Raw genomic sequence first — 5,162 nt, forward strand, 5'->3', positions numbered from 1 at the left:
CTAGTGTTTGACCGCCTTGCTGTGGCTGCAGTGTCTTGTCGCACTTTTAACCTTTGTCTTTTCCATAGTGTAGAGTTTTATGTGACATCGCTTTCACCGGTAAAACCTGTGTATAACAGTTAATGGAAATGCTAAAGTAGACGACTCTAAAACTCTGTCATCACCAAAGCAACAGGTGAACTCTGTGAAACAACAACTTCTTATTGTCATTCACCTTTCTTCCAAACATTTTCAAAGAGCTGAGGCGACCATGTTGGATCAAGTGTGTGTAAGTGTCAGGTTAGTTGCAGAGATCTGAAGAGTTGTTGATGGGAGTGTCGCTGCAGTTTGTGACGTTTGATCCTGCAGCTGTATTCAAAAGTCTGGCAGGAAATCAAAAAGCAACTGGGAGTATTTATGATGCTTGAGGTCCCCCTAAAGCATGTGAGAGAGAAGGATGGAGGAGTGCTGGCATTGCACTGGGGTTTTTGTTCATCTACCCTGTGAGTGTGTGTCACTGTGTTCACTGACTGCACAGAAATACAAGCCTTTGTCTTCTGGCACCAGATTCTTTACTGTCAATGTCCCACTGAACGCATCAGGCTTGGTGGCTGAGAACTTCCCTTCACTGAATCCAGGTTCATATTCACGGTTTGTGTTTGAAGACATAAACAGTATTTGCTTCAGCGTCTCTCCCGGGAGCTGCCTGTACCAGTACATCAGGTAAAAGGAGACACCCTTGGTGTGGCTGCAGTGTATTGTTGCATTTTCAACCGTGTCTTTCCACAGTATGGGTGTTTGGGTGACCTCGTTGCCATCAGACAGACCTGTGTGTAATTACCGTCACGTTATCAACAAACAAAAAAAGAAAGATCAACTATAATAAGAACATGAGTAATTTGATGTAAAGTTTTAATGTTAAGTGTTCGATTTGTATTGTATATTACCTGTAGTCCACAGAAAAAGGACACATAATATGAGAAGGTCTTGTTTGATGCTGGTAATATCCATGTCAGTCAGAAAGTGTTTGAGTCCTCGTATGTTACAGCGTCATGAAGAGTTGTGACGTTACTCCACAGAAAGGACCTCCTATTACAATCTCTGATCTTTGAGAGGTTAGAATGGTTTACTCCAGGTGCAAGATTTATGTGAGCTTTAATACAAAGATGAAAACTGTGTGATGGTGAGGTTTTTGTACTGAGGAGCAGATCATGTGTTTCACTGTGTAAACTAGCAGCACAGAAATACACTGCACTGCTGTTCAGGTTCAGTCCTTCAATTGTTAATGTGACATTCTGATCTTTATTCGCGTTCCCATCCATTTTCACACCAGATCCAGTCTCTGGAAGTTCAGAGTTTCCTACCATGTATCCTAGGAACTGAAGCTGTGTGTTATTTATCTGCTTGTACCAGAGGATTACATTGTAGCTGTCAATACTGTGTGAACAGCTGATTTTGGCTGTTTCTGCTGGTTTCTTGTAAATGTTAGCTGGACTCTGCTGGACTTTGTGACTGAGAGAGGAACCTGTGGATAAAAGATCGAGAAAGAATTAGACAAAATACAAACACTGATGAACAGAGAAACATAAAACCTCACAAAATCTAATTGAACTAACTTTGGGAAAATAGAATAAAAAGTTCACTAAATAATTTTGACGTTACCTGAAACCAAAATATTGTTTAAAGTCGCGCTGAAGATAAAATAAAATAGGACAATCATTTTGTGTTCTCTGGCTGTTTGGTTAAACCTTGTTGCAGTGGATCATTGTGTTTTCTTCAGTCCATCAGCAGTTACACCTCCTGTATCAGTCAACTCCCTCTTCTCTCAACTTTATAACTGTCATATCAACTCTCGCCACAGTTCAGAGTAACAGAAAGTACAAATACTGCCCCCTAATGAGAGGAGGGTGCGTGTGTAAGGTGCTGGCAGCTGATGAAAGAACCTCATGTGCAGGTTTTTGTACTGAGGAGCAGATGATGTGTTTCACTGTGTAAACTAGCAGCACAGAAATACACTGCACTGCTGCTCAGGTTCAGTCCTTCGATTGTTAATGTGCACGTCTTATCTTTATACGCGCTCCCGTCCATTTTCACACCAGATCCAGGCTCTGGGTTTTCCTTGTTTCCATTCATGTATCCTAGGAGCTGAAGCTGTGTGTTATTTATCTGCTTGTACCAGAGGATTTGATTGTAGCTGTCAATACTGTGTGAACAGCTGATTTTGGCTGTTTCTTCTGGTTTGTTGTAAATGTTAGCTGGACTCTGCTGGACTTTGTGACTGAGAGAGGAACCTGTGGAAAAAAGATAGAGAAAGATCAGACAAAATATAAACACGGATGAACAGAGAAACATAAAACCTCACAAAATCTAATTCAAATAGCTGTGGTAAAATAAAATAAAAAGTTCTCAAAATAATTTTGAGACTTAATGTACACAAACAAATCTTGAAAAATAAATTCAGGAAACTATAAAAATTAGTTCACTAAATAATTTTGACGTTACCTGAAACCAAAATATTGTTTAAAGTCACGCTGAAGATGAAATAAAATAGGACAATCATTTTGTGTTCTCTGGCTGTTTGGTTAAACCTTGTTGCAGTGGATCATTGTGTTTTCTTCAGTCCATCAGCAGTTACACCTCCTGTATGAGTCAACTCCCTCTTCTCTCAACTTTATAACTGTCATATCAACTCTCGCCACAGTTCAGAGTAACAGAAAGTACAAATACTGCCCCCTAATGAGAGGAGGGTGTGTGTGTAAGGGGCTGGCAGCTGATGAAAGAACCTCATGTGCAGGTTTTTGTACTGAGGAGCAGATGATGTGTTTCACTGTGTAAACTAGCAGCACAGAAATACACTGCACTGCTGTTCAGGTTCAGTCCTTCGATTGTTAATGTGCTCGTCTGATCTTTTCTCGCGTTCCCGTCCATTTTTACACCAGATCCAGTCTCTGGGTATTCCTTGTTTCCATTCATGTATCCTAGGAGCTGAAGCTGTGTGTTATTTATCTGCTTGTACCAGAGGATTTGATTGTAGCTGTCAATACTGTGTGAACAGCTGATTTTGGCTGTTTCTTCTGGTTTGTTGTAAATGTTAGCTGGACTCTGCTGGACTTTGTGACTGAGAGAGGAACCTGTGGAAAAAAGATCAAGAAAGATCAGACAAAATACAAACACTGATGAATTAAAAAACTGAGAAACATGAAACCTCACAAAATCTAACAGAAATAGCTGTGGTAAAATACAATACAAATTTCTCAAAATAATTTGGATGTTACCTGAAACCAAAATATTGTTTAAAGTCGCGCTGAAGATGAAATAAAATAGGACAATCATTTTGTGTTCTCTGGCTGTTTGGTTAAACCTTGTTGCAGTGGATCATTGTGTTTTCTTCAGTCCATCAGCAGTTACACCTCCTGTATGAGTCAACTCCCTCTTCTCTCAACTTTATAACTGTCATATCAACTCTCGCTATAGATCAGACTCTGAACCCGTCGATCGCGATCTACCGGTCGATCTCACATCTTCACTGTCGATCCCAGCACTCTCTGGACTCACTGGCTGCGGTTGCGCCGCAGATCAGCTGTGTGTCAGTTGTCTGTTGTTCAAACGACAGAGTGTCGGCTACTGGCGGCGGAGCTGCTGGTTTATCGACTGCATTGCCTTCGAAACCAGTTGGTTTATGTACTAAACTAAACACCAGGACTCTACGGTCTGAAGACCTGCATCTTCCAGTCTGTCGATAACAATCAAAGCCCCGTTAGAACAAATGAATGGATTCAGAAAGTGAAACGCTGGAGTGCTTTTACTTTGAAACGGGTTCGGGAAGTGTTGTAAATAGGTTTCTGTCATATACAGATAAACATTGTGTTTCACTGAACAATAAACTGAGAAAATTATCTTTCACCTGCGTTTTAATGTTTATCTGTTGATATTATGTCACAAACATGCATTTTAAAACGTTAAAACTACTTTCTGCGTGCGTTTCAAAATAAAAGCACTCCAGCGATTCTGTTGACAGAATCCCTTCTTTTGTTTAAAAATTGTTTTTTATTGTGAAATATTTGCAGGAGCGATAGACGCACGGCTTCATGCTGTTTAGTACTTGTATTTATTTGAGTACAAGGAATACTTTCAGACAAGGAAATAGTCATATTTATGACCATATTCAAGGCAAAGCCTATGTAAAAACATTGTGCTGCAGCAGCAGCTCCTCTGCAGAACATATTGTTGAACTGAAGCTAAATATTGTGCACTGAACAGATGCTGTAAATATGAATTGATATTAATGTGAATATTGTGCATTGAATAGATAAAGTTGCACAACTGCCTTTCTTTGTGTATATTTATGCCTGTACATTCAGCCTTTAACAGAAAATGCAAAAACTAATAAATATGACCCTCCTAAGTGGGTTTTTTGGAAGACATCAGGGTGGTAGATCTCAGCTTACGTTTGGAATTTAAAAGTGATCTTTGGCTCGAAAAGGTTGGTGATCACTGGTTCAGAGTAACAGAAAGTACAAATACTGCCACCTAATGAGAGGAGGGTGCGTGTGTAAGGGGCTGGCAGCTGATGAAAGAACCTCATGTGCAGGTTTTTGTACTGAGGAGCAGATGATGTGTTTCACTGTGTAAACTAGCAGCACAGAAATACACTGCACTGCTGTTCAGGTTCAGTCCTTCGATTGTTAATGTGCTCGTCTGATCTTTATTCGCGTTCCCGTCTATTTTCACACCAGATCCAGGCTCTGAAACTCCAGAGTTAACTACCATGTATCCCAGGAACTGAAGCTGTGTGTTATTTATCTGCTTGTACCAGAAGATTTGATTGTAGTTGTCAATACTGTGTGAACAGCTGATTTTGGCTGTTTCTGCTGGTTGCTTGTAAATGTTAGCTGGACTCTGCTGGACTTTGTGACTGAGAGAGGAACCTGTGGAAAAAAGATCAAGAAAGAATCAGACAAAATACAAACACTGATGAACAGAGAAACATAAAACCTCACAAAATCTAATTGAACTAACTTTGGTAAAATAGAATAAAAAGTTCTCAAAATAATTTTGAGAGACTTAATGTACACGAACAAATCTTGAAAAATAAATTCAGGAAACTATAAAAATTAGTTCACTCAATAATTTTGACGTTACCTGAAACCAAAATATTGTTTAAAGTCACGCTGAAGATAAAA

The 5,162-nt window shown here is 39.6% G+C and overlaps 2 long non-coding RNA genes across 2 annotated transcripts; both read right to left on the reverse strand.

The window, feature by feature from the left end:
- Positions 1-1,207: 1,207 nt before the first annotated feature.
- Positions 1,208-1,885, reverse strand: LOC117755675. Its single transcript, XR_004612642.1, has 2 exons — positions 1,642-1,885; positions 1,208-1,504 (listed from the first exon to the last, which is right to left on the reverse strand). It is a non-coding gene; the product is annotated as an uncharacterized LOC117755675 (long non-coding RNA).
- A 174-nt stretch (positions 1,886-2,059) lies between these two features.
- Positions 2,060-5,162, reverse strand: LOC117755673. Its single transcript, XR_004612640.1, has 3 exons — positions 5,122-5,162; positions 2,482-3,110; positions 2,060-2,270 (listed from the first exon to the last, which is right to left on the reverse strand). It is a non-coding gene; the product is annotated as an uncharacterized LOC117755673 (long non-coding RNA).

This window comes from Hippoglossus hippoglossus, chromosome 22, assembly GCF_009819705.1.
Source record: "Hippoglossus hippoglossus isolate fHipHip1 chromosome 22, fHipHip1.pri, whole genome shotgun sequence".
Classification (NCBI taxonomy): domain Eukaryota; kingdom Metazoa; phylum Chordata; class Actinopteri; order Pleuronectiformes; family Pleuronectidae; genus Hippoglossus; species Hippoglossus hippoglossus.